Genomic DNA, 12,741 nt, shown 5'->3' with positions numbered 1-12,741 from the left:
ACCCTACATTGTAAATATGATGTTAGCACAAGCTTACAATTTTTTTTTTTTTTTATATTTTTTTAGAAAATCAGAAATGCATTAACACAAGAACTGGCTCTGGTTTGCATAGAAAGCATAAGCATTTTATTTTACTGACAACCTGAGGACTACATATTAGCATAAAGCTAACATAATGGCTTAAAGAAGTGGAGATGTGTCTGTCATGTGTGCTAACGTTGGTACCACTGGATTTCTTTAGGAAAAATTCATTAATCATTAATTGTTAATCAAAAATCATTAATTTGCTTACTGCTATGCATGCATGAGGATTGGCTATTGTTTGCCTAGAATACCTAGAATGCCTAGAAAGGAATTTTCCCTTTCACGTGGCACATACCACAAAGCTAGCAAGTATAACTGTATATCTGGCAACCGACCTCATCCAGCATCAGTACTACTGTGTTAGCACACCAGCTACTGGTCTCTTCCAACACCACTAATGTAGCATTAGCACACTGGCTACTAGCCCCTTCCTAAAGACTCCAGCTACCAGCTTATTCCAACATCGCTACTTAAGCAGTAGCACGTTGGCTACAGGCCTCTCTCTACATTGTTAATTTAACTAATTTTACTCTAGAGGCAACTGCTACTACTGCTAGTTAGATAATACATTTTGATTACACACTGACATTATTTAATGGTACTGTATATCTGGCAACATACCTTGTCCAGCATCGCTACTACTGTGTTAGCACACCAGCTACTGGCCTCGGTGGTAGCATGCTGGCTATTGACCTCATTCGAAAATCGCTACCATAGGGTTAGCATGCTGGACATAGGCTATTTTCAACATTGGTACAGTAGGATTAGCATGCTGCCTTCCAGCCTTTCAGATCTTTATGAATGTTACCGGAGGGCTCAGACTTATTGGGGTGCCCAAACTTTTGGATTTCACTGTAGATCAGGGGTCAGCAATTAAGTTTGGCCACTGGCCAGATATTTTTTCAAGCTGTTACATGGTGAGCCACAAAAAAAAAATCAAAAATCTGTTTTAGAAAATAAAGTGTTAAGGGATGGGATGCTACAGACTAGTAGCTCTCCATCCCAGAGGGTTGTTGAACCCAATTGCAGGTGAACCCAAGAAGAAAGGAAAATATAAATAAATAAACACACCGCTCCTCACACAGGATCGAACCTGTGTCATCAGGGTCAACATTGCTAATTTAGCATTAGCATGCCAGCTAAAGGCCTTTCCCTACATTGCTAATGTGATGTTAGCACAAACATAGAGAAGGTACTGCTAGTAATGATTGTTAGATTCATCATTTTGCATAAAGTCATACATTCTTTAAAAAATAAGGTTTTTGTTGTTGTTGGCTTCTAAAGACTACACTGAAAATTTACATTAAAAAAAGTTTCGCAACTTTCTGCATTTGCTTTTTTTAAGTTAATTTAATTTCAGATAAACTTCAACTTGGTTTCAAGACTTAAATGTTACATAGAGTAAATAAGTGAACTGAACTTCAGTCAATCCTTTCTTTTAGTAAACTTTACTTACTATTTATTTTTGCTGAATCAATCCTTTTTTTTTTAGTAACCTTTACTTAATTTCTGCATACAATATTACCTAATTACAATTACATGATTTATACAATATTACTTAAATAATTTATGATACATAAAAAAACTTTACTTTTACTTTACTTAAAAAAAGCAAATGCAGAAAGTTGCAAAACTTTACTCATCATTTTTTTTTTAGTTGTAGCTCCAGATGACCAGTGATATATATTTTTTCTTTCATGCCATTTTTGCCCACAAATTCGATAAAGCTGTTCTCACGTGAGGCTTTACTCATGAGATTAGACCCATATTCCACTGGCCACAGGTGGACGTCACCTATTTGGGTCTCCATTTGATGTTCTCATGTTTTAAAGTTTCTGCTTGATTGACTTTAGATGATTCATACATGTTTGTAGCTCTGGTCTGTAATCGATATCCCTGAAGTCGAAGTCCCCTGGTCTTGTGTTGGAGAAGATGGATGTTTCAAATGGTTTTGGGGCAGATGCTGCATCAAGGGAAATAGCCAGGTCTGGCTCAGAGACAGTGGAGCATATCCATCATGACTGGAAATGATGCTTTGAAGGAATAGTTCTACCTAGACAAAAGCACAGCAAAACACACAGAAGAAGTGTGAAGTGGTGGTATACTATTCTACTGTGCAGCGTAACCTGCACATTAGACCTTAATGGTAGATTCAGTGCCACTTTTTTATTAAGTTTCTATAATAAGTGAGTAGTTACACATTAACAATCATGCAATAACAGTGTAACTACTGGTGAAGCATGTATTGGTACATATTAATTACAGTTGAGGCAATTTAATGCACTAGATTGTTTAGTTTAAGTCAAACATTTAAATTTTGAAGAAAACCACGAACTAGAAAATTTTAGTTTAGATAGTTAATTTTCATATGTTTAAAAACTTTAAATATTAAATCTCACCAACTTAAATTTACCAACCAACCTAATTTAAGTTCCATAAATTGTGTTTTGTAAGCTCTGCTAACCATCCCTTAGGATTAACTTAAAAAAAATTGTGTCAATGACACGTTTTATATAAATCAAAAAATATTTTTAGCAACTGTGAACCCAAATTCCAAATGAAAACATTGTCATTTTGAGCATTTATTTGCAGAAAATGAGAAATGGCTGAAATAACAAAAAATATGCAGAGCTTTCAAACCTCAACTAATGCAAAGAAAACAAGCTCATATTCCTAAAGTTTTAAGGGTTCAGAAATCAATATTTGCTGTAATAACTCACAGTTTTAATGCATTTTGGCATGTTCTCCTCCACCAGTCTTACACACTGCTTTTGGATAACTTTACATGCCATTCCTGGAGCAAAAATTCAAGCAGTTCAGTTTGGTTTGATGGCTTGTGATCATCCATCTTCCTCTTGATTATATTCCAGAGGTTTTCAATTTGGTAAAATCAAAGAAACTCATCATTTTTAAGTGGTCTACTATTTTTTTTCCAGAGCTGTAGATGTGTGTCTTCAGTTGCTTTTTGAAATGATTTACTTTTAACAAAAAAAAAAAGAATTCTCTGTATTATTATTCACACCTGACTAACCACTGACGTCAATGGAATTTCCCTTATTTAAGTAAAGGTTTCCTCAGAATTGTTAACACCTTTTTCTCCAGCAGCCTCCACACTCTTCCTCCAAGCGTACATACAGTAGGAATGGGAATCCTAAGTGTGTCAGCTCCACACGAAGAGGTGGTGGGGAGCTGGTGGGGAAGGTGGGGGTCTCTGGTTGCACTAAGCTGAAGGATTTGACAGCGCTCTGAGTGTCTCACGCAGTCAGGCCGAAGCAGGGAGCTTCCCAGACCTGCCAAAAAAATAAAAAATAAAAAAACCCAGGCGGAATTTAGCGTTCAGCAGTGGAACATGCCTTTCTCCAAAAGAGGTTTTGTGTTCTGTTGATTTTACAGAAGGACTGCGATGTGAAACACTCCTGAAGCCACCTGGGGGTTCATGTTTGCACTTCTGAAACTGCTGAAACCCATATTAAAGAGGATTCCACCCTAAATCTGTCGCCCTGCTATACGTCCCAATTCCATATTAGTCCATTTAGGGAGAAATACAGTGTAAAATGAACTTGGATTGTGGTAAATCATGATAAAAGTACAAACTTTAGCCAAATAACCCACTTCTGTTCACCCCCAGCATTTGGAAATACATCACTTTTAGCCGATGCTCCCAACAGGCCAACAAAGCTAGAGATACCCTAGCAACTTTTGCAACCACCTTAAATACCTTATTAAAAGCCCTATTTTAGAGATCTATAGGTTAGCCATCAACTGCGCTCTGACATTCTCTGGCGCATTGCTATTTTAATGGCGCAGCTACTTGTACGTGTCTAATGCTTCTCAGCAGAGGAAACTGAAATGTTCATTCATGATGTAAATATATATATATATTTTTTATTTTTTTTGTTTGTTTATTGTTAATGAAAAAGTTGGGTTTGTGCAACGCTGTGTGTTCTTGTGGGCATAACAAGTGTGGTTGTACTAGCTTTGTGGACGCACCAAGTGTTGCCAAGATAGCAAAGAACGTTTAACTGTTTATCTCTCTCTGGGTTGTATTCAGTCAGTGGCGCACCTGTGTTTTCTGATGCCAAGATAGCAATATGCCAATAATAATTTTCAGACCACCACGCCCATCACTGTAGATGTATTCACAAGCACTTTTGCTATTTATACGATGCAGGCAGAAGGCGTAAAAATAGACTGTTGGCGAAGTTTGATGATATTGTCGTATATATCATCAAACATTATATATTTAGAAATATATCACTAGTGAACTAAGCAAAATTATGCAGTTGGTTGACCATTCAGTGAGTGATTTGCTTCATTTCCTCCAGTGAAGCCCCCCCATCAGTGGGCTTCACATCATCAGGCTGATCACGGCTCTCTCTGAGCTCCACAAAACAAGCTGTATTTCTGCATGTTGCTGAACGTTGCTGTGGTGTTTCGTCATTACGCCGCAGCTGCGAATGCTGTGTGTTCAGCTGTGTTTACTGGTGCACGTCTGAAATGTCAGAATTTTTTGCAAATTCTACACTTAATTAGAAACGCCTACCTTGTTCCTTCACTTGTTGTCCACTTTAGTAAAAAGCTCCTCCTATGTTACAGGTCCTCACAGATACCAAGTTAAGTGCACATGTGTTTGACGTATCTTAGTTCCTGCTACTTTGAGACTGGGTGGTTGCCAGATTGTTGCTCTGCTGTTAATAGGTAGTTGTGATTGTAACTGTGGTGGTTTTAGCTATTTAGGACCCTATTGTACACCCTGCACAAGACTTGCTTTGTGATGCTCTTTGCTATCTTACACCCCGTCAACGGTCTATTTTTACGGCTTGTGTCCGCACCTTTAAAATAGTGTCTGAGTTTAGGAATAAATCTACACTGATGGCCGTGGTGGTCTGGAAGTGAGGTATGAGTCTCTTATTATTTCTTATTATTGAATCATTAATACTGAACTTAACTGACGCAAGTTAGACCTGCAATTCTTTAGATGATTTTCTGGGTTTTGTGATCTCCTGGATGAGTTGTCCGTGCCCTTTTGGAGTAATTTTGGTAGGCGGGTCACTCCTGAGAAGGTTTACCAGGTGTTCCATGTTATCTTCTTTTGTGAATAATAGTTCTCACACACTGTGGTCCGCTGGAGTCCCAAAGCCTTAGAAATTACTTTAGTATCTTTTGCCAATGTCTTTGTTTTCTGATCATATAATCTTCAATTTCTTCAGATTTGGTTATAATGTGTTGCTTTTTGAGGTCTTTTAGCTGCTTCATGTTGTCAGACAGGTTCCACTTAAGTGATTTCTTGTGTCTACAGGTCTGGTTGTGGTTAGTAATGAAATTAAACTCAGTTTTTCAAAAAAAAAAAATAAATAAATGTTTTATTTTTTTTTTCCTCAGGTTATCTTTGTCTGGTATTAGAGTCTAAAAAAATGATAAAAAAGTATGACAAAAGAAATCTGTATAGCGCAGTGGTATGGGACACACTAAATGCTGCATAATTTGGAAAAGATGGAACATAAAATTTAAACAAGAAGCTGCCTAATAAGAAGCCGACTTCAGCTTCATACAGTTGTAGCTGAAAAAGTTTGAACACAGCAAGCAGAAAAAGACAAAAAATGTTTATATTCAGTGCTTGACGTCCGTCTGCTATTATAATTGATGAAAAAGCTCTGAAAACAAAACAAAAACAACTCAATTCTCTTTCCAAAAGTCAACTTTGACTCATCAAAAATCTGCAGACTAGAGCCAACCAGCACAGACTCTTCCAAACTGAGAATCAGAGCTGAAATCGGGGTAAATATCACATGCCGTAACCCTGGCTTTAGAAAGACACAGTACAAGGCAGAGCTGCAAGGTAGGGGTTTCTGATAAAGTGGCCAGCATCAAAAGTAATACCAGAGCACAGATGGCCGCCAAATCGTTCCCTACAGGGTCGTTGTGGGTCAGGCTTACCGCTCCACATCACAGCGTGTTGGATTTGAATGTGAGCCAGTCTAGACGGCTCTGGCTCACGGCGGTGGCCTTCGAAGGAAAGCGTAGCTTGAAAACGCTAACGCGGCCGCTCATGAATGAACGCCGGCAGGGACAAGTTAGCATGATCTAATTTGCACAGTGCTCAGTGGCCTCACACTTTCCTCCTTTACGCTGCGTTCTGAACTCATGCAGAACTGGATTACGAAGAGTTTTTGTTTCTGGCTCTGTATTAAACCACACTGGACTAGAAATGATTAAGGTCATTTTTGCTTTTATTTTAAGATACTGTAGTGTTCGTATTTGGTGGTTCCGTGAAGAAATTGCTGATTTATTAGCACATTTAGTTAATCTAAGTAATGCATCAAAAGTACAACTCACATTTTTTACTCACACCTATTTAGATGCTCCCCAACTGCTAATACATCTCAAAAAATCTAAAAAAATTTGAATATCAATGAAAAGTTATTTTATTACAGTAATTTAGTTGAAAATGTGAAACTAATATATTATATTGATGTATTACACACAAAGTGATCTATTTTAAGCATTTATTTCTTTAATTGTTGATGATTATGGCTTATGACCTCCTGGATGAGATGTCCTTGCCCTTTTGGAGTATTTCATGTTGGTGCAGAGTGATTTATTTTAAGTGTTTATTTTGTTTATTGTTGATGATTGTGGCTTACAGCCAATACAAACCCAAAGATCAAGGGTCTCAGAAAATTCTAATATTATATGCCAAGACAATTGGTACTTTTGGCAGTGTGGGCAGTGTGCCAAGTCCTGCTGGAAAATAAAAACAGCATCTCCATAAAAGTTGTCTGCAGAGGGAAGCATGAAGTGCTGTAAGATTTTCTGTACTTTGGACTTGATACAACACAGTGGATCAACACCAGCAGATGACATGTCTCTCCATCCAAACCATCACTGATCATCAGTGAATTTTGCATTTCATTTGTAAATCAAGGGAGCAGAGTCTGGAGGAAGAGTGGAGAGACACACAGTCCAAGCTGCTTGAGGTCTAGTGTGAAGTTTCCACCAATCAGTGAAGGTTTGGAGAGACATGTCATCGGCTGGTGTTGATCCACTGTGTTAGATCAAGTCTAAAGTCAGTGAAATTAAGTGGAAATTTGAATGAAGGCAGATTAAGATCATTGTTCCTAATACAAGCAAAATAGTCATATAACCCTTACAATGCTTAGTAGCACAAGATGTTTATCAGATAAAAAAGAGTACATTACTGACTTGAAAAGACTATATTAAAGTTATAGAATAGTGTTAAACAAATCAGAATATGTTTTATTCTTTAGAGTCTTCTAAGTTTCACATTTTCTGTATCTTTGAGGACAGATCTGCAGACTCTTGGTATTTTAATCTCAGTGTCTTCATGAGGGAGAGTAACCTGGAATAGTTTTCTCAGCGTCTTGAATGAAGGAGTTCCTGGAGGTGCTGAACAATAGCTGCTGCTTTCCTTCATGCTGTGAAGCTCCAGCTCATCCCAATTAAACCACCTCAAATCACCATCTCAGTTTATCAGCTTTAGATTAGGGGATTTATGTGGAGGTCTAACACTTATTTTTTTTAGTGTTTTCTACAGAATTCCATATGTGTTCCTTAAATGTTTTCATGCCTTTAATATTAATCTAAAATGTAGAAAATTTAATTAAATAGAGTAATAAAGAAAAATATTGAATGAGAAGAGGTGTGGGTTCGAACGTTTGACTGGTACTGTAAATAAAAGCGTATGAATGGCCGTTGCAGCGTGTTTTGGAGAGGTGGGCGGGGTTATACAGTGGAGCAGCGATTACAGTAGGGTATTTGCCGCTGGTTTTCGCTGTGTTTACTCGCTTTAATCTGGAGATGATCTTCTCAGCATCACGCGAGCGTCAGGATCAGAAGTGTGTGTGTGTGTGTGTCTGTGTGTCTGTGTGTCTGTGTGTGTGGCGTCGTGGCTGCTGTAAGCCCTGCGTGGGCTTTCTTGAGAGTGATGTGATGTTGTGTTGGGTTGTGTTGAGGGTGTGTTCTTGTTGACACAGCTGAAGCAGAAGGCTTTTACACACACACACACACACACACACACACATGCACACTCTTTCCCTCAGAGTGAGACAGCTGTGTGGCATGTGGCGGCATGTCTTCAAACCACTACTGCTGTCCCCAGAGAGCGAGTCATTAGCCGGCGATGGCGCTGTTACCTGTTACCTTGGCTCGACACTGACGATGCGCCGGTTCTTGCGCCGATGCCTCGCTGGCTTTGATGTTGAGAATCTGTGAGAAATTAGTGAATTATGGGCTGTTTTTAATAGTGATGTACAATTCAGAACATCTGTTTATCAGAGAACACCAACATACCTTACAGCTGTGCTTCTGGAACTGAAGTCTGTATGGTGAAGTTCAGGCTTCCCCAGTGAAAAAAAAACGAGATTTAAGTATAAAGTTCAACTGGTACCTTTGGTAGTGTGGGCAGTGTGCCAGGTCCTGCTGGAAAATGAAATCCACATCTCTATAAAAGTTGTCAGCAGAGGGAAGCATGACGTGTTGTAGGATTTTCTGGGAAAACACTGCTATACTGACTTTGGGCTTGATAAAACACAGTGGATCAACACCAGCAGATGACTGACATGTCTCTCCAAACCATCACTGATCATCAGTAAATTTTACATTTCATTTGTAAATCAAGGGATCAGAGTCTGGAGGAAGAGTGGAGAGACACACAATCCAAACTGCTTGAGGTCTAGTGTGAAGTTTCTACAATCAGTGATGGCAACTTTTATGGAGATGCAGATTTTATTTTCCTGCAGAACTTGTTATGATATTGCTAAACAGTTGCTATAAAAGCTGCCTAATGGTTGATGTGGAATTGCTTAGTAGTTTAGTAGTTGTAATTTGGTTGTTAATCAGTTCATGAAGTGGCATAAAGGTGGTTGCTAGATCATTTCTGTGATATGCCAGGGGGTTGCTATGGTGTCCCATGTGGTTTTCATTATGTTTGCTAAGGTGTTACTTATGGTGTTGCGATTCAGTTGTCAGGCTGCTAGTCAGTTGTTATAGTATCCCAAGTGTTTACCATGATGTGGATAGGGTTTGTGGTTTCTGTGGTATCTAAGGTGGTTGATATGGTGTTGCTTTGTGGTTTGTTGGCAGTTGTAATGGTATTAATTTCATTTATCTACTGCTACAGTATCCAATAACTTTGGTATACTGTAGCTTTGTATGTATAGTAATGTAAAACAAAACAAATTAACATTTTAAGACTTTTTAACCACATTTTAAAAGCTAATGACTGACTGAATCTTGAAAGTGGTCTGTTTGGTGTACGCTTGCCTTTTTATGGTATTAAACCACAAATAAAACAAAGTAATAATAATTCTAGCACTGTTCTACTGTGCGGTGTGCCCTACTCTTGCTTAGTGCCAGTTTTTGGACAGAACACTCTTTGAGAAACCAAACAACTGGCATCGAAAACACAGCAAATGTGGGCCGTCCTGCTGCTCCGTACCTCTCCGTCTCATCAAAGCCTCGCTAAAGCGGCTAACTGTTTAGCCTCCCTGCTATTTTAAGCCTTGTCTATTGGGAACTGTTGACAATCTGTTGGTAAGTAGGCCACAGGCACTGCAATAATGTAAACAGCATGATAATTTAACTCTGAGACGCCTGCATATTTTACTACACTCTACTTTTAGGACTCTGTTTGTTTGTTCGAGAGGAATTAGGAATTCTTCAGTCTTGGAGAACTGGCTGGTTGTTAAGTGCACCTGAATGCAAGTGGCACTTACGTAGCAAAGTAGAATATTAGGACTAGTGGTACCAAAAAATATACAAAGAAAAAAATCAAATCAGAGAGAAATTAAGACTAGATGAAGAATGAGTGTAAGGACATAAAGAAGGAACTAATAGACAAACCAAATACCAAAATAAAATAATAAAATAAAACACTGTAAAAGCAAGCTGTGCATCTTTCGTTCTTTTGATATTCAATTGAGAATCCAAAATCTGAAAATTAAAAAAAAAAAAAATAAATAGTTTATTCCTCATTATTTACCATTTTTGAATATAATAACACAAAACAAATAACGGATTGTATTTGGTATTTTTTATTTTGATAGACCAGGGACTTGATTTTGATTTGAAACTTTTAGACCCATATGTACGACCCTTTTTACTCACCAGCATCTTATGCAGATTTCCGTTCCACCTTAAATGCTTACTGGAGTTACACATGGCTGCCTGTATTTTTTCGGATTTTCACTGTGAAAAGACACATTTAAAGGACTAGCTGTGCAAATGCTCTGAATAATAAAAAAAAAATAAACAGAAAGACAAAGCTTAGATTTGAATAGAATGTACGTAGAAAAAAATAAGAGAACATTATATTACATAAAATAAGATTTTTTATTAATAACTTGGTAATTTGGTAGTAAAATACATAATTTGCACTTTTACTGTTGAAATATTACACAGGACAAACTAGGCATCCAATAGAAATATCGTCATCGCTTCTGTTCCATAAGGCTTCGCTATAAACTCAATGAAGGCAGTCTGAGATGTTTGGTCTGAGGGAAGAAGATGATTCAACCAAATAAGTTGGCAAGATTCTGGTTGCAAATTCAACAATATGGCAGTTTTTTTTCCAAATCCCAAATTTCGAAGTTCAAATGCCAAATTTACTTTAAAATACATATATTTTTCATAATAAATCAATAATGCATAATATTTAAGTTAAAAATACACATTTTAATTTTGGTTAGTTGTAGTAATTGATTTTTTAACTCTGTTTGTTTCATCATTTATCCATTTGTTTAATAAATTGCATAATAATATATTTGATAAAATATATTGTAAAATAGATAAAAATAGCTTTGCATGTTTAAAAAAAATACTATGTGCATGCCAATCATTTCTTTAAAATAACACTTTCTTGAGAGAAAATAAAAGGAATTAATGGACATTTGTTTAGGCTTTTTTAATGTCACATGGGTTTGGTAACAGGACTGAGAAAATTGGAACCATCTTTGGCTTAGAAAGCTTGTAAAAATTCAGAAAAAAGCTGCCTGAGTTTGACCAGTACATGTTTTGAATAGTTAAATATACAGGGGTTGGACAATGAAACTGAAACACCTGGTTTTAGACCACAATAATTTATTGTGGTGACGGACAGTTCTGGTGGAAACAGGAGGGTTGAGGTGCACATTGAATTCTGCCGTGATTTGTTCAGCCATGGTTTTATGTTTTTTTGGATACAATCCGTGTTAGCACCCGAACATCCCTTTCAGACAGCTTCCTCTTACAGCATCCACAGTTAATCCTGTTGGATGTGGTTGGTCCTTCTTGGTGGTATGCTGACATTACCCTGGATACTGTGGCTCTTGATACATCACAAAGACTTGCTGTCTTGGTCACAGATGCTCCAGCAAGACGTGCACCAACAATTTGTCCTCGTTTTGAACTCTGGTATGTCACCCATAATGTTGTGTGCATTGCAATATTTTGCAAAGAGCAAAACTGTGCTTTTACCCTGCTAACTGAACCTTCACACTCTGCTCTCACTGGTGCAATGTGCAATTAATGAAGATTGGACACCAGGCTGCTCCAATTTAGCCATGAAACCTCCCACACTAAAATGACAGGTGTTTAAGTTTCATTGTCTAACCCCTGTATGTGTTATTATATTCAGAATAAAAAAAGAAAAAGAAAATATAGTTTAATTTGAAACAGTTACAACAACCAAATGGTACCCATTCAGTGGAATGGCCCAGATAATATTATATACTAATCTTAAAGCTGCAGCTAGAAAAAAAAATCCTGTTTAATTCTAAATGAGGGCTGGAAAACGGTCTTGGAGAAATGCAGTAGGCTGGATCTTGGTACATAAACCATAATTGGATTTCTGGTAAAACAGAAAATCGCAAATTGATACAAATGAATAAACTACACTGACCTTTTCCAGCCTGATATACAGACATCTCAGGCACAGGAACGCCCACACTGAGGCACTTGTGGAACACTTGTGCTGTAGAGATCAGTCCAGATGTCTCTCCAGAGATGCAACTTCCCCTTCTCTCGCTGTCTTCTTCTCCTCTGCCTCTATATCTCCATTTACTCCATCCCTCTGACAGTCTATCAGCCTCAGTCTATTTCAGTCTCTTTCTCTCAAAGCCGTCCTGTCACTCAGCCTCGCCCAGACCGTGTCCCGTCTGTTAGTCCTCCTCTCGGTCGAGCTCACCACTGCTGAACGTTAATCTACGCCTGCCACTCAGTGATAACGCTGAGAGGAACCAAGACTCAACAGGAGAACCTGCATAACATCATGAGGTACCCAGAAACCGAGAAACCGAGACTTACAATACAAAATATCAAGAGAAGAAACAGAATTAAATCAGAGATGAAGAACCTGTGTTAGGACATTAGAAAGAAACTCTTAGAGGAACCAAGTAAAAGTGAGAGAAACCAAAAATAACCTAAAAATATTCTGTAAAAACATGAGAAGAACCAATGGAAGAAACACAGAGAGGAACCAAGAGCTCACATAACAAATTGATGTAGATTCACTCAGTAGAACCACTTGTGAACCTGTGTGAAAACATAAGGAACTTTGTATAACTTTGTATAATCATCAGTGGAAACTACTAGAAGGAACCAAGGCTCCAAAGGAGAATTTGTTGAATTAAATGTAAATATTTGTCTATAGAACTTAACCCT

The 12,741-nt window shown here is 37.8% G+C and overlaps 1 protein-coding gene across 1 annotated transcript in view; it reads left to right on the top strand.

Annotated features, from left to right (window-relative positions):
• lrfn1 (leucine rich repeat and fibronectin type III domain containing 1) overlaps positions 1-12,741 on the top strand; it is a 278,758-nt gene that overhangs the window by 223,061 nt on the left and 42,956 nt on the right. The gene's annotated exons all lie outside the window — the stretch shown is intronic.

This window comes from Astyanax mexicanus, chromosome 18 (genome assembly GCF_023375975.1).
Source record: "Astyanax mexicanus isolate ESR-SI-001 chromosome 18, AstMex3_surface, whole genome shotgun sequence".
Taxonomy (NCBI): Eukaryota; Metazoa; Chordata; class Actinopteri; order Characiformes; family Acestrorhamphidae; genus Astyanax; species Astyanax mexicanus.
Note: the sequence above shows the minus strand (reverse complement) of the source record. Positions and strands in the feature narration are given on the sequence as shown.